The 26366-nt window shown below is 27.4% G+C and overlaps 3 long non-coding RNA genes across 4 annotated transcripts; 2 read left to right on the forward strand and 1 right to left on the reverse strand.

Annotated features, from left to right (window-relative positions):
- The first annotated feature begins 2820 nt into the window (after positions 1 to 2820).
- LOC136076908 (uncharacterized) lies at positions 2821 to 6609 on the forward strand. The gene is made up of 3 exons (XR_010636678.1): positions 2821 to 2907; positions 6292 to 6348; positions 6431 to 6609. It is a non-coding gene; the product is annotated as an uncharacterized LOC136076908 (long non-coding RNA).
- A 1747-nt stretch (positions 6610 to 8356) lies between these two features.
- Positions 8357 to 15651, forward strand: LOC136076909 (uncharacterized). 2 transcript variants are annotated; one of them, XR_010636680.1, is made up of 5 exons: positions 8357 to 8541; positions 11573 to 11672; positions 14089 to 14210; positions 14287 to 14404; positions 14607 to 15651. It is a non-coding gene; the product is annotated as an uncharacterized LOC136076909 (long non-coding RNA). The 2 variants fall into 2 exon arrangements; XR_010636679.1 differs by lacking the exon at positions 11573 to 11672 and having other exon boundaries at positions 8370 to 8541.
- A 2559-nt stretch (positions 15652 to 18210) lies between these two features.
- On the reverse strand, positions 18211 to 24737 carry LOC136076910 (uncharacterized). Its single transcript, XR_010636681.1, has 2 exons — positions 24266 to 24737; positions 18211 to 18402 (listed from the first exon to the last, which is right to left on the reverse strand). It is a non-coding gene; the product is annotated as an uncharacterized LOC136076910 (long non-coding RNA).
- Positions 24738 to 26366: the final 1629 nt, after the last annotated feature.

The following is a 26366-nucleotide window of genomic DNA, read 5'->3' on the forward strand; positions in this document are numbered from 1 at the left end:
AAAGTTTTTTTAAATTTTTCATTCAAGTGTCACATGCCCTTTTAGGATGGATAATGGGTCTGCTAAGTAGAACCCTTTACCGTTATTGCGGAATGGATGATGGATTTGTTAAACAACGCTCACTTTTATTTTTCTTTCTTTTTGTACTTTAACTTCAACAACCCAGCAAATTCTCCATGCTTGATCCATGCATGGTGCATGGGATTCATTGGCTAATGACCGGTACCACTGCGCCGGTGATGCCGTTCATATACGAATGGTTCGCCATGTTTGTTTTACGATCGGCCGACTGTGCCGATCATGCCGATGTCGCATTAAATAAGTAGATCTGTCACGGAGAAAACTGTCCGGTAGGACATTTTACTCCGAAGAAGATTGTCCTACATTAGAGCAATTGGTCCGCTTTGAATAATGTGAAATTTTATCAGACAAAATAGCTTAAATAAGATTGCGGACGTTTTGAAGTAAGACGAATAAAGAAAGACCATAGTCTTTCTTTATTCGTTTTACTTCAAAACGTCCGCAAAATAAAACCTCTTTTTTTCTAAAGAGTTTTTAGAGAAAAAGAGGTTTTATTTTGTATAATTTAAGTTACTTTTAGAAATACTGTCACCATAGTTCTTATTCATAAGAGTGTTATTATTATTAGTTCCTAAATTTAGTTATTATAATTATTTAATAATAATATTTACTACAATAATAAGAATAATAATGCAAAAACTAATTTAATTAGTTTAAGGTGGAATTAGAGATGATAGCTCCTTTTAACAGTTATATACTGCATTAAAAAAAAACATGCAAGTATTTCGTAATTAGGCAAATAAGTCGCTTTTTTTCCTGCCCTTCAACCCGTTGTAACTCTCTCCCATCTTCCTGTTTTCCTGACTCATACAACCTTCAACTTTTTTAAGTCAACCGTTTCTTACTCTTTAGGTATATTTTTTTCCAGCAACTCCTAAATTGGTAAATCTGCAGTTAAGCGGCGTAAAATAGTTTTATTTTTTCGCTTGTTGCGAGACTTGCTCAAAGTGGTGACTTTTTCATATAAACATACGGAATATTTCAACATCCTTTTAACTTTTTTTTTTAAAGTTTTTTTTTTATTATTTGATAGACTAAAAATAAAAGTTCGAATTAGTGAGATTTTCGAATTATAGAAAGGTAGTTTTTCTTAAACGCATTTCACTTGGAGATTCGAATTAGAGAGATTGTACTGTACTATAGCATATGTATGCAACAAATTGTTACCGTATTTTTGTTACATTAATTATGAATACTCAGATTTTTCATAAATTATAAATATGAATTTTCAGAAAAAGAAATAAAAAATAAAGAATAATGAAAGAAAAGACTGCTGCTCTATTCCAAACTCTTAGTCAATGTAAAGCACTTTGCTGCAAATCAGGCTATTTGTTAGTTGATGTATATATTGAAGCCCCCGGCAGCAGGCTATTTTAGTGTGATGTCAGTGCGCTCATCTTAACTAGCAATTTAAGTTAAAACAATATATATATATATATATATATATATATATATATATATATCTATATATATATATATATATATATATATATATATATATATATATATATATATATATATATATATATATACATATATATATATACATATATATATATATACATATATATAAATATATATATATATATATATATATATATATATATATATATATATATATATATATATATATATATATATGTATATATATATATATATATATATATATATATATATATATATGTATATATATATATATATAAATATATATATATATAAATATATATATATATATATATATATATATATATATATATATATATATATATATATATATATATATATATATATATAATTAATTAGTAAAAAACACTTATCTAACTTTTATCTTCGACTCGGAGTTTCACCATCGCTGGATCATCAGTAAAATACACTAACATAATTTACATATATATATATATATATATATATATATATATATATATATATATATATATATATATATATATATATATATATATATATATATATATATATATATATATATATATATATGTATATATATATATATATATATACAACCCTTAGATGTTGTCCGAAAGTTTTTTCGATATTTTGTTGACAAAAAGTAAAAATTAAAATGCAAGACCGGAATTTTTTTTTTTTTAATAATGATAGACTGCCTGCCCTAACCAAACCCTCAGTCGATGTAGCAGCACTCCCTTGCGGGTCAGGCTATTTGTCAGTCGATGTAGCAGCACTCCCTTGCGAGTCAGGCTATTTGTCAGTCGATGTAGCAGCACTCCCTTGCGAGTCAGGCTATTTGTCAGTCGATGTAGCAGCACTCCCTTGCGAGTCAGGCTATAAGATAGTCGATGTAGCAACACTCCGCGCATGATTTTCAGTAAAAAAAATAAAAATAAAAACATTTTATTAAAAAAAATAAAAATAAAAACATTTTATTAAAAAAAATAAAATAAAAACATTGTTTATATTGTTAAAAACATTCACAATGTTTTTAAAACATTCTGGTCAATTAAATTTGCGTTTTTGTGGTTTTTTTAAAAAACGATTAATTTGTAATTAAATTAATGGTTTTTACTTTCGTCCAACACGGAAATGTTGGACGAAAGTTAAAAGTAATTAAAAGTGACGTATATGTTGGCGTAAGAATCACTTTTTTCCTTCCGCTCTTCCCAAAGCCAACAAACTATAGATCTATATATATATATATATATATATATGTATATATATATATATATATATATATATATATATATATATATATATATATATATTAGGTACGCGTCAATCCGGATTTTACAAAGCCGTTTTTTCGGCCAAATTCTGAGACACGCTTTTTCAAGTTAGTTGAAAAGTTGCATGGTATGAACTTGTTTTGCTCTGTTATTTCTAAGAAATATGTATCAACATAGATGTTTTTTGAATACTAGAATTATGGAACTTTAATTTTACATGAATTTTTTTGAGTTAAATTTTATTTATTATGAATTTATTGTTGTTAAAAATTTGCTTGTTTTGTGGACATCAAGTAATACTTGAAGTATATATCGAAGGAATGCTGGTTTATTTTTCTAATATATTCTCTCACCTTTAATAACATTTTTTCTTACTACCTGCCAAATTTCATTGAAAAAAAAGCATAATCAGACACTTTAAAACTCTACTCCAATTAATTAAAATTTTGTTATTGTTTGGACATCAAGTATATATCAAAGGAATGCTGGCTCATTTTTACAATATATTCTCTCACCTTTAAAACCCTTTTTTCTTAATACCTGCCAAATTTCATTGAAAAAAAAGCATACTCAGACACTTAAAAACTCTACTCTAATTAGGTAAAGTTTTGTTGTTGTTTGGACATCAAGTATATATCGAAGGAATGGTGGTTAATTTTTTAATATATTCTCTCACCTTTAATAACCTTTTTTCTTACTACCTGCCAAATTTCATTGAAAAAAAAGCTTACTCAGACACTTTAAAACTCTACTCCAATTAAAATTTTGTTGTTGTTTGGACATCAAGTATATATCAAAGGAATGCTGGCTCATTTTTATAATATATTCTCTCACCTTTAAAACCCTTTTTTCTTAATACCTGCCAAATTTCATTAAAAAAAAAGCATACTCAGACACTTAAAAACTCTACTCCAATTAGGTAAAATTTTGTTGTTGTTTGGACATCAAGTATATATCGAAGAAATGCTGGTTCATTTTTCTAATATATTCTCTCACCTTTAATAACCTTTTTTCTTACTACCTGCCAAATTTCATTGAAAAAAAAAGCATACTCAGACACCTTAACATTATTCTCTAATTAGATAACTTTTTAAGCTTCAATAACGCACACTTGCAGTGAGGAGGATTTTAATGTCATTACATTTACCATTATTTAAATATATTATATTTTATTTATAAAAATTAAACTTTTTTCTGCTATCATGGGGCCAAAAAGTTTGGGTTTTATAGTGAATGCAAAAAGTATTTAACTGCTAATTTTGAATTGTCGCAAATAGGCATTGAGTCTAATACAGAGTGTAATACAGTTTGTAGAAATGGACATACTTTTTTATTATTTACAAAAAATAGTGATTCGTTTCTCAAAACATCTCAACAAGTCACTAGACATTTTAAGATAGAAACATGTAAAAATCATGTTAGAAGTCTCATAAATGAATCATTGAAATGGTCTAGAAAAAATAGCAGGGCTGAGGACAGTAAGCGTTTTTATGAATTTTGAAATAAACTTTTTTAAGCCATATATCAAGTTTGTCTAATATTGTATTATCATCAGGCTTCTCAGATGTTTCATATACCAATATGAATGTTTTATCTTTTTTAAATAGTTGAACATCAACATCTGCAGGTTATAGCAAATGAGACATAACTAAACATATATTTAGAGAGAAATTAGGCCCTATAAAAAAAAAAACAACTAACTCTCACAAATAATGTTGGAACAAGTTAGCCCTTTTAAAAGCTGAATTAAACAGCATGCCAAACCAATTACGTGTTCTAAGACAAAATGTTAAACAAAAAGTAAAAATAATTAAAGCTTCAAGGGAAAAAATACCAGATCTGAAAAAACACATAAAAAAATAAAATTACAGTGAGCAGATTCGTCACTTTAAAGCTGAAAAAAAAAGCTTTGAAAAATAAATGAAAAGCATAAGTTAAGGCAACTCAAAACTAAGCATAATGCTGCTGTTTTTTTACAAGTAACAGGGTAATTGCTAGTTTGGAGAATGATTTTCTCCAGATTAAGGAAGAAAGAAATGTAATTATGCCAGAAGATGAAAAAACATATTTATTACAAATAAGATCAATAATTTATAATATGCTGTTGTGTAATATAACCAACAAGTAACATTCCATATCTTATGAGCAAAATAGGGTATTATATGGGTGTTACTTTTAACAATATTCCTCATCGAAGTACTGTTGAGCAAAGAGCTCGTGAACATGGCAGTATTCCAGATTTGCAAGCAGCAGAGTGGCCTATGCATAATAATAATCCTACTCTTGGGTTTGATGCTACAACACAAGAAAGTGTCCACATTAATAGCATTAACTTAACATCTTAAGATAAATGTCTTGTGTTTGCTCTAGATCAGTTACCAGGAGGAACAGCATTTGATTATGAAAGTCATATATGCACTTCAATTGATTATATGACATTTGTTTATTCAGATTTTTACCAAAGTAGCTTTGATGAATTTCATAACTCGATTATTGAAAATATATCTAACACAATGTCAGACAGTCAACCATCTTACTATAAGCAAAGTTTGTGCAATCTGGGGCAAGAATTTGAATGAGCTGAACTGCCATTTGCACCCTCTTGACACAATTGCAGTTTCATGCCGCTTGAGTGTGCAGTTCCATGTCGCTTGAATGTTCTCTTGAGTGTGAGAGTTGTTAGTTACTTGGAAATGATTGAATGACAGTTAAAATTGTTTTTGCCATGAACAAAATGAGGTTTATAGATGTCTAAGGTGATCCAAAAGGATTTGTAAATTTGTAAAGTATTATTCCTAGATATCATGGAAATCGGCTTCATCTTCTTTTTCATAATTGTTTCATTTTTATCAAGCCTTACAGTGAGTTTAAACATTTCCTCACTGTTGGAACAATAAAATGTAAATTTTTGCAATGTAAATTTTTGCAAATTTGCAAAAGAGACGCATTTTGTAATAAAACTGCAATAAAAGAAATGTGTGTGATTGCATTGTTTGGAAAACTCCCTACTGAGCCTTAAATGGAAAAGTTTTATGTTTTAGGTGAGGATGCAACTTTTGATCATGTTTTTGGTAGTCAGTGATAAAAAGTTTTACTAATAATTACAAATAGTAAATCTAATACAGCTGCTCAGTTTTGCAGAAGAACAGATTTTTTTGGGAATACTCTTGCCCCTAACATTTTAAAATCAATATATGCTCCATTGCTAACCACTAACACTCATATAAGCTTCATTAGTAATCAGCTTTAAAAAATGACTTCTGCTTGTCTTGATGCTGTGCAAGTTGTCTTGAAGCGACAATATAAAAGATATTTCTCACTTTCTATTACACTAAAGACACTCTAGACACTAAAGGAGGTAAGAGGCGCAAAAGGGAGGAACTTGGTAGATATATCTTAATGATGTTGTAAATCTGCTTTTTTAAATGGTTTTTTACTAAATGAACACTATTTTTTATAATTTTTATTAAACTTATTTCACATTAAAAATTTTAAAAATTAAATTTACCAGCTTCATTCACGTCATCACTGCCATCTTGCACCCAGACTGAAAACCAAGACCTCATTGGTAAGATTTTTACTGTGTTTTAATTTTTGTTTTTAATTTTAATTTTTCGAACACTCATTTAATATTTTTGTTTTAAATATAGACTTGTCTAGGAGTGATTTCTTGGTTTGGCGCCAAAGCCACCCTGGGCCTAAATCAAAAAGGGCCTTCTGCATATGGGCCTGATGATGGAAGAGGTTTTTGAGGAGGAGATTTTTGTATATTAATTTTTGTATATAGTTGGGTTTGATTTTTTTATGAAAAATTTGTGTTTTATATAAATACTATTTATTATCACAAAAAAATAATATTTAAGTTTTAACCCACCCTACCCAAGGTGTGAGAGGTGTAGAGCTTCCGAATAATACCCACTTACACTCTTTTCACGCATTTATCCTTAAAACCTTTCTTTCTTTTGATACTAAATTGCATGCATTTTATATGAAGATACAAAGTAATAATCTTGATATTGGATCAGAGGGTGCGCCCGAAGCCAAAAGGACTTTTAGCCTATCAACCTAAAGTATCCAAATCATATTTGATGGTACCCTGTTAGAATATATTGAAAAATAAAAATTATGAATTTCAATTTAATAATAATATTTTCTTTTAAAAAATCTACATTTTTCAATATAATAAAGAGTTTTGTAGACGCCCCTCTAGCGCCCTTTGTACACCCTTTGCATATATATATATTGCCCTTTGTTAGACCTATCTTTTGATACCAAGTTGTATGTATTTCGATAAGAATTGACCAAGTTATGACGTTTTAAGTTAAAAAAAACCTCAAATTTGATCACAGTTTCTTCAAAAAGTCCATATATCAAAAATTCGGTACTCAAAATGCCATAACTTTTTGTAGAATTGTTCAATTTTGATAATTTTTTCACCTTTAAAATACTGAATTAAAAACCTTTCCAATGATATATAACAATCTAGTGTTTGATTAATTTAAAAATTTCATGTCACGTACCTATATATATATATATATATATATATATATATATATATATATATATATATATATATATATATATATATATATATATATATATATATATATATATATATATATATATACATATAAAGTTTACAAAATTTATTATATATTTTATAAGGCAAGGTGAAATAATCCAAATGTTCAAATTAGTAAAACAAATTGACAAAGTAAATTTGCTTAACTGAATCAAATGTTTTAAAACTAATTGTCTAGCAAGAGGTTATAAATTAAAATTTTTTTTTACTAATAGAGTTGTAAATGACTGGAATGTACTAACACAAACAATGATAGTCTCCAAACGTAAATCGATTTAAAAACAACATTTATAAATACTTAAAATTTTAACCTCAAATCTCAGATCTTATGTATTGTTTTTAATCCTTGTTAACTTTTTTGGCTGTTATATAACTGTTTCAACTCTTATGAGTTACAGTGCCACTTCTATAAATTCTATAATAAAATATCTATTAATAATTTTGATTATATAAAATTTTAATGTATAGTTACTACTAATAGTACTAATTGTAATATTATTGTATTTTTATAAAGACATGAGTCATATCATAATAGTATTATAATGTTATTCTTTTTTTATTTTTGTATCTATATGTATGTGTGTGAGTTACATTTTCAGTTGTGAGTGTCATAAAGTTTTATATCAGATTTAAAATCAAGTAATCATTTTCATTGTACTACAAGTGAGATGATTGTTTGATTTTACAAGTTGTAGTTAGTTTATGATAAATAAGCTAGAAATTTAGGTTAAATAGTAGTATTAGGTTAAAGAGTAGTATTAGTTTAAAATGTAGCATTGGCTTAAAAAGTAGTACAAGCTTAAAGAGTAGCATTAGTTTAAAGCATTCTTTTTCTTTATATTTAAACTTATTTTGTCTATAATTTTATTTATGCTGGAGCTTTATTTGTTTATTTGGATTTTTTTTTTTATTATTTATGCTTGGAGTTTGAAGAAGTTTTTTGTTATAAGATTTCAAAGACTTGAAGTTTTTGATTTATTTTTATTATTAAATGATTATATTTAAAAAAATGATTCTTTTTTATTCCTTTATTTCATTGGTTTTAACTTTGCCATTATTTTATTTTAGTTTGCCTACTGTTGAAATATGGTTTTAATTTAGTAAACTTCCATGAATTTAAGTTTACTTTAATAATCATTCGCCAACAGTTAAGGAAAAATTGAATTCAACTCAATAAAGGTAGGATTAGTTTTATTTTCAGGTAACATTGCAAAATATGATTTAACTGCAGTAAGATAATATATTATTGCTGTTTTGTACCATTATTTATTTACATTTATTTTACATTTATTTACTCTACTATAATATGTCTGTTGTACTATTTCTTAAATTCCACAAAGTATACCTTATCTAATCAAACAAACATATCATCGTTGTTTATGCAGTTGTGTTTCATTAATGGAACGGTTTATTTAATAGAAACTAAAGCAGTTTCCAACTGCTTTAGCTTATTATTATTGTTGTTTAAAAATGAATACTGATTTTTTTTTTAAGTTATAAAATTATCTTATCATTCTTGTAATTGTTTCAGTTGGTTATTTTATTTTTATCATTGTTATTTGTATCATTAATATTATTAGCTGGTATTTACTTAAACTTTTCGTTAATGACCTTCATTATTAGGTTTTTTCTGTCAAAATATATAATTTGGTTGACAAAGCCACCAGTTAGGTAGATGGAATTTTTAACCATTCTAAACCTGGAAAAGAGAATATATCTTTTCCAGGTTTAGAATGGAAGGTAATCAATTAAAAAATATGACAAAGAAGGGTTTATGGGTTGAGATTATTTTTAGCAAAGAGCAGAGAAAGTAAGTTATTTGCTTTTGTCATAGTAAACATCTTACTTATCACCTTAGAAGAACAAGCACTACAAGGTTTCAGAATGTTTTTACTGGCCTGGAAATTTTCGATAAAAATTTGTCTATCATAATGGCAGATCTAAGTAGTTAAAGCAAAAATAAAAAATCCATTTTTTTTAAGATAATTGTTCAAAACATAAAATATTATCATGAGTTTACTGTGATTCTGCTACAGTCCCTCAAATAATTGTAGAAGAGTACGCCTTGAAAATTTCAAGTTTTCATTTTCAATTTTATGTTTTGTACCAGGTCAAAAAAAAGAATTCTGTTTAAAACACATTTAAACGATATATATTAGTAATATATGTGGCAAAAGTTAATTAGGTACTAAATAAATTGAAATAAAGATTGCAATAGCAATTAGGTACTAAATAAAAAATTTAGTTTACTAAAAGTCAGGAAATTGCCGTTGCTATAGGAGCTGGAAAAACTTCACTTAAAAAAAAATCAATTATTCTTATAATATTGAATATATATACTCTAATAATATATATATATATATATATATATATATATATATATATATATATATATATATATATATATATATATATATATATATATATTCTCAGAGCCGTAACCACCGGGGGAGCCTTAGCTCCTCCAAAAATTTTTTAAATTATAATTATTAGGGAAAAACATATTCGTAAAATAATTTTAACAAATTTTTATCCCCTTCCTCCTTTAAAAGAACCCTAGGGCCCCCTAATATCAAAATTGTGGTTACGGCTCTGATTCTGAATCAAGAATAGATTTCAAATAAGATGACATAAAAAACATAACTTTTATTTTTTACTGTTTTTAACTTAAACCTTAAACGAAATAAAAAGTTTTAAACATGTCAGTGTTAACATTTTTTTAATTTTTTTAAACTTTTAAACCGGTAAAAAATGACCTTGTAAACTAAAAAGCTTCAGGTTTATTTGTATGAGTAACATGATGCATAATATTACAATGTTAATTATAATAATATTATGCTTCGTATATAAAGTGTTAAAGTTTACTTTATGCCGCAGAATAATATGCGAGTTCTAAAATCATCGTTTAAACAAGCGCTAAAACACATTGCTTAAGTGGTCCGAACTAAATAATCCGCAAAAAAGTAGGACAGTTTACTCCAACGTAGAACAGTTTGCTCCGGAGTCAAGTGTCCTAGACGGACGGATAGAACACTTAACTCCGGATAGGACGTTCTACTCCGGAGTAAAATGTCCGACCGGACAACTTACTCCGCGGACAGTTTTTTCCATGACAGATCGTTAAATAAGTAGATAGTCAGTTTTGTGCAACAGCAACGCATGCGCAGATACGACGTAAAGACAAGGTCTTAGATCTTTTAAGAGACTCATCTGGCTGGCTTGATGACGCCTTGAATAATATAGCACAAAGTTTGTTTTTATATCACTTTTTTAAAATATTTGGGTTTCCAAGTTTAAAATATCTGGGTTTTGTGCATTTTTAGTTGTTTTAATTCAGGTGGTTTCTCAAAAAGTTACTGTTGTATGCAAATGATTAATGTTAGAAAATCATATTCGGTGTTTCTAAGTAATATGTCCCTGATGTTGTTTCACATTGGAAGTGTGTTCAGTTTTATGATTCACTCTTTAATAGTTTAAGCAAAGATGATGCGTCATTGTTAGTGCACAAAATTGCACATTAAAATGGTTGTGATCTTTTCTTAAAAGAAAATGCAACAGCTTTGTGTAGCAGTATCAACCTAAGTTTAATTTTATGAAAAAGATAATAACATGAAGAAGCATTAGCTGAAATGTATTAAGAATGGTAAATTATAGATGTTTCCTTTTGTTACCATGTTATACTGTCATAAAAGGTGTGTCTTCAGTACTATCATTGTTGTGAATGTATCATATTATTTCTGCTGTTTTTTTGTTTTTTTTATGACTTATTTGAATATTTAAATTCAATCAATAAACATTAATACATTTTTTTGTTTTTTATTGTTGGTTTGTTTATGTTCCTTATGTTTTACTTAATATTTAAAAAGTTCATTACTTATTTTTTTTTGTAAGTGTCTTATAAATGTTTAAAGTTATACGTTTGACTAATTTAGGTCAGTTATTGCTTGTTCTTTAATTTTGTTATTGGCATGATGATTTGTTTTGCTCACTTTGTTGTTGTTTTTTTATTACATTCATCAGTTATTCAACTAGGGTCGATATAAAATATAGTTAATAGGTACAGTTATTAAAGTCATCTCTTTATTTAGATACATTTGTTGCAGTTTCAGTTAACTATAGCTACTATTACAACTACACCAAAAGTAATATTCAAAAATATATGGCTTTGTAATTTTTAATTATAATGAGATATTTGATCAATTTTTTATAGAATATTGTGAAAGTATAGACTGTTCTGGCATGTTGGTACCATGGTGGTTTTAACATTTATATGATTTAAAAGTTCAAATCCTTCTGGCACACCATTAGAGGTCATTTTGTAAATCAATTTATTGAAATATATTGATCAATGCATTTATTAAGTACTCTTCTAGCACAAAAGCAGATATTTTTATTATTATTTTATTTATTTATTGCGGTTTTTTGATACTATTTATATCATGGGTCAGGAACCTTTTTTAACCTCAGAGCCACAAAAATACAAAGTTTTAAATTTTTTTTTATTAACTTGAAATCATAAAATGAAATTCACATATTATATTAAAAAGAGAAAAAGCTATAGTTAATAACAATTTTTATTGGTGAAATGAAGTTTAATGTGATTTCTGGATTTGAACTTTCTTTGAGAATTTGGTTAAATTTGGCTAATATTTCTTTGAATGCAACTGCAGTAGAGCCTGCATACTTTTATCTGTCAACCTACTTGGGTATATATTTTTAATAAAAATCATCGATGAAAAAAATTGTTCACAATTATACGTTAAACTAAAAATGGTTAATAGACCAAAAGCAAGTTTTTTGGAATTTATATAAGTATTTGGCAGTGAAGTCCAGCATTGGAATATAATATCCTGTGGCATATCTTTCATGTTTTCTTCATAGATGGTGATGTGTGCAAGCATTGCTTCAAATTTATCAGCTCAGATACTTTTATTCCAAATCTCAACAAGCTCCAAGTGTAAGTCTGCAATATTTATTTCAGGAAATGCATTTACATCCATCAATGTCAAATTGCATTTTAATGGCAGCATTACAAACTTTAATGTTTCCTGATAATTCCTGAAATCATGAAAAATCTGCTTTCAAATTGGTGAACAATTGTAGTTGTTATCTCAAAAAATTGTTTATGATCAATCTTTTCTGCTTCTGAAATTATTTTCATCCAGAAGTTTCGTAAATTATTAAAATATATAAATTGGTCTCCTGAAATATCGTCTAAAAATACCTGTAATTTTTGTTCAAAAGTAATCGGTTCTTCCAGTAGCTGGGCAGATATATTTCCTTTTCCTTGCATTTTCAGATTAAGTTTATTAAAATGTATGACAGAACATTAGGCAAAAAGTAAAAATTCTGCAGCCATTCTGAATTCTTTAATAGTTTGCAATGTTCTTCATTATAACTTTTAACAGCTAAAAATTTAGTTATTTCACTTAAGCATTCAGAAAATCGTTTTAAAGTTTTTCCTCTTGACAATCAACGTACAGCTGTGAATGTAACTAGTTCTTTATGTATAAAATCCATTTCTTCTAACAATGCTGTAAAGATTCTGTGATTTAATGATTTTGCTCAGATGAAATTTACTATGGGATTATATTTACAATGACTTCCATTACATTTTTCAACTGTGGTGTTGCTCCTAAAGATTTTGCAACCAAAGTTTCCTGATGTAAGATACAATGAAATGAAATAATTTCATGAGAAATATGACTGAAAAATAGTTTGATAAAGCCTTTGTTTTTTGCAGTCATAGCAGGTGCTCCATCAGTTGCAAGTTCCATCAGTACGCTCAATGTTTATATTTTTTGTTTCCAAACATTTCAAAACTGATTCTGCGATATCTTCCCCTCTCGTTTGTCCCTTCATAGGCAACAATTCAAAAATTCCTCTTGTACATCGGAAGCTGTTAAGTATTTGACCATTACGCAACATTGAGATATATCAGTGATATCTACAGATTCATCAATAGCCAGGGACAAAAATTCAGCCATTTTAATATCTTCTATTTTCATGTTTGAAACCTCTTCTGCAATATTCAAAATTTGTTACTTCACGGTTCTTGCCGAGAGTGGTATATCTTTAATCTTTGATAGTATTAAATCTTTGTTTTTAAAATCATTATATAAAATTCCAGAAACAGTATACATGCAATCCTTTAAAAACTCACCATCTGTAAATGGTTTACCAGCTTTTGCAATTTGCAATGGTAATGCAAAGCTTGCTTCAGTTGTGGTCGATCCGAAACGAATATAATTTGAAAAGCAGTTTTGTTGAATTAATTGTTTTCTTTGTAATTCATTAATAGCTTTTTTTCTGCATTCACCTTCGAGATATTTTTGGAGAAATTCTTTATGTTTTCCTTCAAAATGTCGTTCAACATTGCTTGATTTATTATTCTGAAGTTTCACAGAACATAATAAACATAGAGGATTACCATCACTTTCTATAACTGCTATGTATCATTTATAGTATAAGCAAATGATATATGTATATGTATATATGTACTATATTTAAGTATTTATATAATTATATATATACATAAATATAATATTATTATAATATATATAGATATATATTTATATCATTTACTTATATGAATGGGTAAATCTGCAGTTAAGCGGCATAAAATAATTTTATTTTTTTGCTTGTTGTGAGACTTGCTCAAAGTGTTTGTATATAACCATAATGAATATTTTAATATTTTTTTAATTTTTTTTTGTTATCTAATAGACTGTCTGCCCTAACCAAACCCTCAGTCGATGTTGAGACACTTCCTTGTAGCAGCAGGCTACAAGATAGTTGATGTAGCAGCACTTCCTTGTAGTTAAAACAAATTCTTGGCATAATCAACAGTAAGTAAATTAATAGACAACTGTTTTGTGGTGATCAAGTGGACCACATCTAAATACCTTGTTTTAAATTTAACAGTTGCAGTTCAAAAAAATGAAAAAGAAGCATGTAATACAGATGTCGAGAGGTCCATAAAGCGATGGCTAATTCAAGCTCCTGACAGAAATGGTGGTTATACAAAACGTGCCTTAAAAGTGTAAGCTAAAAATATTTGATGGTTTTTTTATTTGTTATAACTTTTCTTTGATATTTTATATATTTTTCTTGAAATATGTTTTTATTGTTACAATGTTTTTATTGTATTAGTCAAGCATTGGATTTTATAGTTTATACTCATTTTTACAGTTTATTTTATATTTTATTCCTTCGTTTACTTCACTTATTTTTATTTATTTTAGTTACAATTTTATACTTATTTTACGAGTTTGACCTGACATTCATTTTGCACTACGGGGTTCTGGATCGTTCGCGCAAATCAATTGCCCCGAATCAAAATAGGATGCAAAGTCAAGACATAACTAAAGCTCTATACCATGCAAAGTGGCGGAGAGAATAGTTAAAGATAGGCTTATGAAACTCTGCACACAATCTTATTTCAAAGCCTCATCATGAGTTTGTTCATCACAAATGCTTCATTACAAACCTGATTGAATCCCGCATTATTTTAAATGAGGCAGTTTACCGTGGACACCTGGTTGACATAAACTTTACCAAGTTTGCCAAAGCATTTGACACAGTGTCACACAACAATCTCTTCATAAAGTTTATGTCTGTGGAATTTGAGATCAGCTATTAAACTGGATTACTGGTTTGCCAGCTGATAATCAACAAAGAGTAGTAATTGAAGAATAAACGTGTTAGTGGGAAAAGGTGGTTAGTACAGCCCTCAAGGATTAGTTCTTGCACCACTGCTATTTTTGTACTTTGTCTATGAGTTACCAAGCTGCATTTATTATCATACCAAACTATGCGTTGGTGATGGCAGAATCAAAGATGTTATCGATGCCTATCAATTTTCTTCTGATTATAAAAAAACTCTAAGCAGACATCGATAGTGCTGTAAATTGTTCACACAACGGGCTTATGAACTTCAACGTGGAAAAGTGCAAAGTAATGCAAGTTGGTTGTCAGATAAACTAATTAAGAATATAAATACCATGGCTGAAATTGGCCGTAACGGACGCAATTTAGTATCAACACGTATTGAGCCAACCTTGGAGTACTAATATACAACAACCTCAAAGTGAAAAAGAAAATAGAAGCTCTACTCAAACGTACCCAACAACGCGCAATATCGTTATGAGATACTTTAGTTACAATTAAAAACTAAAAATACTCAGCTTAACTACACTCGAAGTACAGAGAATTCGAAGTGACCTTATACTGCAATACAAAATTGTTCATCATTTACAACAAATTAAATAAATTTTTAATTTACAACAAGTTAAGTATTTTTATTTAAATTCCTTTTTATAAATTGTACATGTTTTTAATAACAATATATTTAAAAAAATGCAAGATAATAGGGGCGCCTAACAAATGTTATGCCCTGTCATGAAAGCTTTCGACGGTCTTGAGCTAGTTGCTTAAATTTGCATTTTTTAGAAACAATTTTAAATTAAATCGTTCTGTGTAATTGTCAATACTAAAGTTTTTTTTATCGGCTAAAAATGATCCCAGACAACAGCTTACGAAGGTACTAGTTTAATACTATAATTAAAATTTTTAAGTGCACTGAACTGCAATTACTTTTAATTTTTTCAGTTTAGTGGCTTTTGTTAAAGACTTTTAAACTTTTCGTCAAATTATCTCATTTCAACATGTTCGCTGGTTTGGCGCTAAGTCATGTATTTTATCCAAACGTATAACAGGAACTAGCCAATTACTATCGAATTGGCTATGAAACGTATATTGGAAGAACAAATCTCACATATATATGTGAGATTTATTTATTCTATTTACGTTTCATACATATGTACAAATTTATATATATACACACATATATATACATGATTAATTTAGCAACGCTTTTAAATTATTGTCTTAGCAATCAATTGTCATTGTCAATTTTTTTGTCAAATATCATTTACAAATAGTTAAAAACTAATCTTAAGAAAACACCATGAAATAGCATTAATAATACAAATAATAATGATAATAATAATGATGATAGATTAACAATTATAAGAATAATAAGAAAGTTATATAATAATAAACCAATATCAACTTTAAAATAACAATTGAATATTATGCACAAACAGGAAAGTTTTAAACAGTTATGTACTGACAAAACGTAACAACCTACCATGTAACTAAAACAATTACTGCAAAAAAAAGTAACAATAATTTAATAAATATAATAATCTTAATATCAATAATCATAATAAAAACAATAAGAGTAATATAAATAATTCATTAAAAAATAACAAATAAATAAACAAAAAATTTCAATAACACTCACAAATAAAAAGGTGTGACACACACACACACACAAACATTTAGTCACGAAAAGTATAGAGATTTCATAATAAATGCAAATATACTAATAAAAAAAAATCATATCATAATACCCTGCAAACACGTATCAACCCTCAAAAATATTAAAATTTAAAAATTATTCATTTTCGTTTTTTCAAAAAAATAATTCTTAATTCTCAACAAATAAAATATTTTGAATATTGAAAACATGTATCAATTGTAAAAAAACATTTTTGTTAATTTTATTGTTTCCAAAACGTGTTTTGATTTCCTCTAGACTTCTAACTGCTGTAATTTTTGTTTTAGAAAACACCCTCGATTGATGCTAGTATAAATATACAAAGTTTGGCATAATATGCCAAACTTTGTATATTTATACTAGCATCAATCGAGCTTTATCAATCGATTAATTTATCGAGCTTATCAATCGATTAATTTATCGAGCTTATCAATCGATTAATTTATCGAGCTTATCAATCGATTAATTTATACTAGCATCAATCGAGCATCTTTTCGGACGTTTATGATAACTACCTGACATATTATGTCAGGTAGTTATCATAAACGTCCGAAAAGACATTTACTCCTCTCCTCCTTGCATGTATGGTAATTACTTATGACAATGAGTTTGTTCAAAATTACTTGTGATGTTCCGCAATAACTAATTCTCCAACCTCAATTTTTGTCATGCATATTAACGATCATTATAACGTATCCAACTTAATGCTTGCAAATAATACAAAATTACTTGCAAACGATACAAACCGATTCATTTGTCATAACATTGCTACAATTTCCTTATTATGAACTTAGAGTTAAAGAAGATATTTTGTTGGTTTAAATCAAACAAACCTATCATCAAAGAAAGCTATTTGGACTCTCTTTTATCCGTTTATCTAAAAAAATTTACTACCTAATGAAATGCCATCCCTTTATATTGATAATATCAAAACAAATAGAGAAAATGTTACAAAATTTTCAGGCATTTATATTGATGATAATCTTATAGGAAAAATCAGATTGAAATTAATGTAGCCAAACAAACTTTTTTTTAAAAATTTTAGGAAATTTTTTAATTACTTTTTGCGGACCATTTTTATGGACAAAATAGTTTTCAAAAATTTTTCTGACAATTTTTTTAATCAACACTAACGTCAACTTTTTTAAACAAATGCTTAAAAACTTATACAATTGATAATTTACATAGATACCCAGGCAACATTGACATACGAGGCCCATACGGGTCGTCAACTGGGTCCTGTATGGGAAGACCAACGGTATCCCGCCGGATTTTGGCCGCGGTTTCCATATGGGGCCCATATAGATATACCGTATGGGTCCCAGTCAATCCCATACTAAAAAACCGTAAGGAGCCCATTTGGGTTTGCAACTGGGACCCATATGGGAAACCCATCGGGAACCCGCCGGATCTTGGCCGCGGTTTTCCTCTGGGGCCCATATGGGTATGTCCGCCTTGAAAAATTACGTTTAAATGTTTAAAATTTACAAAAAAAAGCAAATATATATATAACTTGATTGGTCTATTTCAAAAAAAAAAAAATTAAAATTACAGTCGAAATTAAGCAAACTTTTAAACAATTCTTTAATCGTGTATCGAATGCTTTCACGGTTGTCTCGCGAATTGGAAGCTTTTCCATTGTTGTTTGAACTACTTCTTTGAAAACCTCTTTTCACAATATCTCGTTTCAATATGACCTGTAAAAAAATTAAAGTTAAATGTTAGTCTTAAATTTTATAAGTAAAATAAATTATTTTTAATATGTTATAAAACTCTTATGATTTCTCCTAAAACTCTTCAGATAAAAAATGTAATTTTCACCATCGAAGGTAGAAAAATACAATCTTTAATTTTATAATCGACATTTATTTAAACGTTTTGAAATGTACTTGCAATAAATAAGCACATGCTTGTGATTCATTTAATAAATTGATAACGTTCCTTTAGCTAGTGATAAATAAATTATATAAAACTATTATATAAATATAATTTTATATTTGTATTGAATATAATTTGATATATACTGTTTATAGCTTATAAGTTATATACATATTGTATATAACTTTATATATATATATTTATATATATAGAGAGAGATGTGAGTCATTTTTTTGGTTCTTGTTTTTTTGGCCAAAAAAACCAACTGCTTTGTTTTTCGGTTGTTTTTTTTTTCAAACTGCCCTTTTTCTTATTTTAAATACTAAAATAATTTAAAAAAAAATAATTTAAAGTGTTATTTATTAAAGGAGAGTTTTCATTCTTTTATTTAGCATATGATTTTAATAGAGTTTTGCCTTTAAAGTTCTTAAAGTAGCAGATCCCCAAAAAAAAAAATTTTTTTGGTATTTTTTTAACTAACTACTTTAACACCTTTAACATTTAAATAAATATCACCTCAAAAGTGTGATATTTATTAAAAGGTGATACTTATTAAAAGACTTTGTCATTCTCAAAGGTGATATTTATTAAAAGACTTTGTCATTCTCAAAGGTGATATTTATTAAAAGACTTTGTCATTCTCCTATTTAACATACCATTTATCTGTCTTGTTTTACAAGTTCTTCAAATGTTCATCAAATAAGTTTGATAATTGTTCTTTAATGACTTAATTATAATAAGCTAAAATAAAACTGAAAAAATTATTTAAAGAAACATTTTTCTAATAAAATACAAAGATATCATAAGTAAAGGAGATTTATCTTTTTTTTCTTTTTTTGTATGTAGATATATTTTTTTTGAGTTCAAAACAATTTTTCCTTAACATTAAAAACAAAATTTTCAACAGAATGAATGAAAACTAATTTTTATAATTTGTAGAATGAATGAGAACTTTTTTAATTTATAAATGATGTTTTTTAATTTATAAATAAAATAACACAGCATTGCAAAATTTGTATGTATCGTATAAGTTATGCATTGTTTTAGTTTTAATCTTATTTTATGCTGTTTGTTCTTTAATTTTATTTCTGCAATTGCAAACAGATTAAGTTTGTCAACATTTAATTTTAGAAAGTGGAAATAGTATTTTCAATCATGTTATAAATAATATTGCATAATTGTATTGTAGTATTTTAATTTTTTAATTTTATACCTTTATGGTAACTGTTTTGAAACATAAGATTATTAATGATGATGTATTGTTGTTTTGAAAATCTTAATGTACCAGTTTATCATAATTTGTAGTAAAGTAAATTTTTAGTAATACAATTATTATCATTAGTTTTTTAATAATATAACTGAATTATGAAATTATTTTAGATAATAGCTATTATAAGTAAGCATTAATTAAGCAGATTTCTAATCAAAATAGTCACATTATTTAGTTGTTTGATTAGAACATAGTAATGAGTAGTAATAATAGAGTAGTCTGTGGTCACACCGGGGGTAGAAAAAAAATATCTGTGAGCATTTTATTCAAGCCAGCAAGCCAGATGAGCAAAATGGAAAGAGTTCAATGTTCTTTTTGCAATGATGTTATGTCGAAAAGTGGAACACGAATGACCATGCATATTAAGAAATGTAGAAAATGTCCAGTTGAAGTCAAATACAAATTTTTAAATGATCACACAGTCATGTCAAAAAAAAATCATGTATTTTTAGAAGAAATTGATCCTAAAAAAGTTATGGGAATAGTAACAGACAATGCAGCAAACATGAAAAAGGCATGGAAACTCTTAAAAACCAGCTATCCTCTTCTTAACTGCTATGGATGTATATCTCATGGTCTTAATTTGCTTTTTAAGGATTTTATAAAAATACCTACTCTTTGTGTGTTAATGTCACAAGCAGATATTGTAAAGGAAATAAAAAACTCACACATAATAGGTGCAATATTTAAAGAAATTCAAAAATCAACAGTTGATTCAAAAATTTCATTAAAACTACCAGTGAAGACCAGGTAATTGTTATTTTTATACAAATAATTTTTTTTTTTTTTTTTTTTTTTGCCATATAAATTTATTAAAGTCGTAAAGCATAATATAAATACAAATAGCAGGGGCAAGAAGAAGACATAATTGGTCTTATCACCAAGCCCCTTAGTCTATACCGTAAATATAAGACAATAAAAATTAAAAAACGCAACACTATATAATATAAAACGTTTTTCTAAAGACTTAATAGAATAAAAATCATCGGTCCTAAAGTCCTACTTTAACTTTTTGTTTTTGTGTTGGTTAAGAAAAATTTTAAAAAAAGAAAAAAAAGAATTTGTACAAAGAAACTATATTACTAAAAAGCAAGCAAGTAAATACGCATAATCCTGAAGCTTTCCTTTTACACCAGCATGTACCTTTAAATATGTTTTTTTTTTTTTTTTTTAAACCTCATTAAAACTTCAGAAAAAGCTGAGCGCTACGTCGATCATCTGTAGTTTTTGCTTTAATTTATTCTTAAACTCATTTAGCATAGAAATTATTTTAAGTTCATTAGTTAATATTTTATTCCATAATTTCGGCCCTCTAGTAGAAATTGAAAATTCGGTCGCCGCAAAATAACTTTTGGGTTGAATATAACTGTTATTTGAAAATCTGGTGAGATACCTATTCTGATTTATTTTGAATAATGGGTAAAATATTTTAGGAGATATATTTTTATTAATTTTGAACATAAATATAAGAACTTGATAGACATTTAATTGATAAACATTCATTATATTTAAATTAACAAATAATGCTTGGGAGTGTGTATAACGGCCCACATTGGAAATGATTCTGATTGCATGCTTTTGTTTATTAAATAGTTTTTTTATTTTATTTTTATTTGTACTGCACCAAGCAATATTTGCATAATTAAGATGGCAATGAATGAACGAGAAATATAAAAGCTTTAAGCAAGTTGGATTTAAAAAAGGCTTAGCTCTGCATAGCAGGCCTATGTTCCTTGAGATTGTATTTTCGAGATATTGTATGTGATCTCTCCACGTCACATTTTCATCAAGAAGCACGCCGAGAAATTTTAAAGTGGTTTCTCTTTTTATGTCCTGATTGGCAATACAAAGTTTTGGAAGTTTCAAGGGAATTTTATCTCGGTCATAAAAACGATGGAAAAAAGTATATTTTGTTTTGGTTACATTTAGAGATAATTTGTTTGCATTAAACCATTCAGTAAGATTTAATAGCTCTTTGTTTACTGACTTAAACAGAATATTTATATCATTATGTGCATAAAATAGATTTGTGTCATCTGCAAATAAAATTGTATCTAGTTCAGTACAAGCTTTGCTTAAATCATTAATAAAAATGAGAAATAGGAGTGGCCCTAATATAGATCCCTGAGGAGCCCCACATGTTATGTTCATATTGGTTGTTTTACCTTCATTATAAGAAATGTATTGTTTTCTATTTGACAAATAGCTTTTAAACCACGCAATATTTATATGTTTAATACCATAGTTTTCTAATTTTGTTAATAAAATGTAATGATCGACAGTGTCAAAAGCCTTACTGAGATCAATAAATACACCTAATGTATATTTATTTTCATCAAATGATTTAAAAATATCATGAACAAGATGAACAATAGCGTGATCAGTAGAGTGGCTCTTTTTAAACCCAAATTGCTTACTGTAGAGAATATTGTTTACATCTAAAAAGTAATACAATCTTTTATACATAATGTGTTCTAATAACTTTGAAAAGCATGATAGTATGGAGATAGGCCTGTAATTGGAGACACTAGTCTCATCTCCTGATTTTAGTATAGGTATTACCCTTGCAATTTTAAGTTTATCGGGAAAGATTCCTTGGTTTAAAGAGAGCGTAAATATGCAAAAGCGGAATTTTTAAATAAGGCATTGATTTTATTACTACATTACTGCTTACATCATCAACTCCATTACCTTTATTTGGTTTAAGTAAGTACATGGCATCTAGCAATTCTGTTTCTGTTAGCATATTATTGTCCATTATACTATTATTAGAGTTTAGGTATGATTTGAAGCAAGTTTTACTTTTATTTATTTTTGATGCTAAACTTGGACCTGTGCTAACAAATGCATGGTTAAACGAATTAGCAATTATTGTGTCGTTAATAATTTCACAGTCATTTATAATTAGTTTTTTTGGTAAACGACTAATACTCATATCTTTTTTACCTATAACCTCTTTTATTATGTTCCAAGTTTTTTGTATATCATTTTTGTATTTTAGCAATTGGCTACTATAGTAAAAATTTTTTTGAGCGCTTTACAATCGTCACAAAAAGGCGATTATAGCTTTTATAGTTTGTTTCATTTTTAAAAGTTCTTTTTTTAATGAACTTCTCATACAATCGTTGCCTTTTTTTTGAAGATTTTATGATTCCGGGTGTTATCCAGGGATTTTGTAGAGTTTTTGTTTTAATAAATTTAGTTGTTATTGGGAATGCTTTATTGTAGTGACATTCAAATATATGATAAAATTTATCATAAGCTTCATTAACATTTTTTGTTTTCAAAACGGATTCCCAGTTTGTTGTCGATAAAAGGCTAATAAATGTCACAAGAGAAGCGTCCTTAATTACTCGTTTTTTAGTTTATACTTTTTTAGAAGGTTGATTTAACGATTTTTGTGCTGTTATAAAAACCGGAAAATGATCAGATACGTCTCTAATAAATATTCCAGTTTTAATTTTTATGTTTTTGAAATTATTAATTATAATTTGATCAATTGAAGAAGCAGTATTTTTTGTAATTCAAGTAGGTTTATTTATAGTAGGAATAAATCCATTTTAAAACATAATATTGAAAAAAGTTCTGACGTCTTTGTTTTTGTTGTATTCAAGTAAATCTAAATTCAGATCGCCTACGAAGTAAACGCATTTGCCACATAATTTTTCGCTTATAATTGAGCTTTTAATTTGTTTGTTAAATGCTTTTTTATTACCAGAAGGCGGTCTGTATATGACGTGTACAACTGCGTTCTTGCAAGTTTTGTTTACAACTTCTATTGATAACAATTCAAAATCATGCGTAACAGCAAAATAATTTTTGCGTAGTTTGAAATCTAAGGAGTTGTGGATAAAAATGCATAATCCTCCGCCTGTTTTTTCAGAGTCTCTAATTTGATGCAAAACTTTATAATTATTAAGTTGAAAATTAGAATTGTTTTCAATTTCCTTATCGAGGCACCATGTTTCGGTTAGACATATAATTTGAAAGTTAATTTTGACACTGAATAAAAATTGCTTAAATTTCTCAAAATTTTTATCACCTTATATTAAGGTGTAGGATAGATAATGCAGTTGAATTTATGTCAGCAGTAATATATGAGATATCTGAACTATAGTAATAAGGACTTATATTTAATAATCCCTCCTCATCATTATAAAATTTAATATCTATATCTGATTGATTTTTTAACGGTATATATTTGTTTATTAGGAAAGGTTCAAGATTATTTATGTCAATATTCTTCAAAGCGCTATTATCAAAATTATTCCTAAATAATCGATTAGTTTCCATTTTAAAAATATAAATTTAAGATAACAAATATAAATAAAAATAAAAAAATAATAATTACTATTCCTTTCGAATCCACTCTCGAACGATTAGTTTATCGTAAGATATTACTGCAAACTTACCAAGCTCTCGTTCCTTTTTCATTCGCTCTTTTTGATCTTTTCTTATTAATATTGTTTCTGCGCAGTAATCTTCATTAACGTAAATTTTTTTTTCCTTTTAATTTTTGGACGTTTTTTAAAATAGCAACTTTATCTTTAAAATTTAGAAGTTTTATAACAACTGTTCTAATCTTTTTCGAGTCTCTAATCCCAGTCCTATGGGCCCGTTCAATTTTTATATTTTTCAATCCAAGTAAATCTTCGAAGAATTTTTGCACTTTTAATTCAGTCTCATTCCAATTTTCGTTTTCACTTTCTTTTAATCCGTCAATTCTCAAGTTATTTCTTCTTGAGCGGTCTTCTATTTCTCTAAGTTTACTCTTTATTTTTGTGATCTCACTATTATCTTTTATCTTGTTATTAATTTCTTTTGTTTTTTTCTTCAGTAGTTCTAATTTACCTGAGATAATATCATCGTTTGCTTGAATGAATTTCTGCATTCTGCATAATTAAAACATAGGTTTATATAGCAATCTATTTTATTTATAATTTTATATTATTAAACTAGGATATGTGATTAAAATCTATTTATTAATATATGGGGTTCCACTGTGACGTGTCTTGAGAGTATACAGAAAAATAAACAATCTTTAAAATCTTTGGCCATCTGAGCGATGTGTATTGAATCCTACAACAAAAAATAGCTTGTTATCAGATATATTTTGGGATAAGGTTCAAGGAATTTTAAAGCTGCTAGCACCAATAGCTAATACAATCAAGATAAAAGAAGCCGACAGCCCAATGTTGTCGTCTATAGTTGAAATCTTTTATAATTTAGAAAATAATATTAATCAAAACATAGTAAGCAGTCCTTTAAAAAAAAAGGAGGAAGTAGAAATGAAAGAACTATTTGCTAAAAGAAAAGAATTTTCTTAACAAAAATTCATATGGCTGCTAATCTACTTGACCCCAAATATATTTAAATGGGGAAAAAAAGGTTAAATTATTAGTAACTTTTGTTTATTTTTATTAAACTAAGTAAAACCATTAATGCAATATCTAAATTTTTTTAACAGGTTGATGCATGTAAAGTAATATATTTAATTGCTGTAAACTCACCTAATACAAAAATAGATATTCTGGTGGCTGATTTAGCAAATTGCCAATGTAAAGGAGGAGTTTTTTCAAAAAATTTTATATGGACAACGATTGACCTAACATTTGGTCCAAACTGGTGGAATAGATCATGTTTGTCTACTGAATTATCAAAAATAGCAGCAAAAATTCTTCAACTTCCTGTGACACGTGCTGCTTGCGAAAGAAGTTTTAGCAGTTATGCAAATATTCACAGTGCCAAAAGAAACAGATTAACAAATGAAAGAGCAGCAAAATTAGTATTTGAATCGCAAAATTTAAAACTTGAAGTAATGAATATGTGTGAAATACAACAACCAATTCTGCCTAGAGAACCAATAAATATTTCAGATAAATCTCACGAATTAATAACTGTTTCAGTTGAAGAGTCACCTGAACAAGAATTTGAGTCACTTGACCAAGAATCAGAGTTTTCTAGTCAAAATTCTTCTGTAGATGAGTTTTAGATAAAAAAAAACTTGAAATAAAATTGTTTCTTATTAATTTTTGACTTCAAATTTTGAAAATAACAAATAGTTTGTTAACCATTTTAGCAATAAAAAATCATTAGTTTAACTCTTTTGTGAACTCTGTTCACGCTTCAATAAAAATAGATTTTATAATAAATTTTATAATAAATTTAAATATAATTTAATATAGAATCTAAAATACTCAAACAAAACTAAATAGAAACATTTTAGATAAGTTGGAAATCTTATACTGCTGATTTAGGTGAGCTGTGTGACATCATACTGAATAGCCTGCTGCCGAGGGCTAATAATTTTTAAATGTAATCTTTAAAATAGAGCGAAATTTTTTTCATTTCACACTAAGGTTTCATTAATTATGAACTATCAGAAACCTGATATAACAGTCCCGTAGCTACTAGATCCAAGCATCCCCTCCTTCAAAAGAGCCCCAAAATTCTTAAACATTTTTCCATTAGATAATACTAAACAAAAAAAACAACCTTACATTTGTAAAAGAG

This window comes from Hydra vulgaris, chromosome 02, assembly GCF_038396675.1.
Source record: "Hydra vulgaris chromosome 02, alternate assembly HydraT2T_AEP".
In the NCBI taxonomy this organism is placed as follows: Eukaryota; Metazoa; Cnidaria; class Hydrozoa; order Anthoathecata; family Hydridae; genus Hydra; species Hydra vulgaris.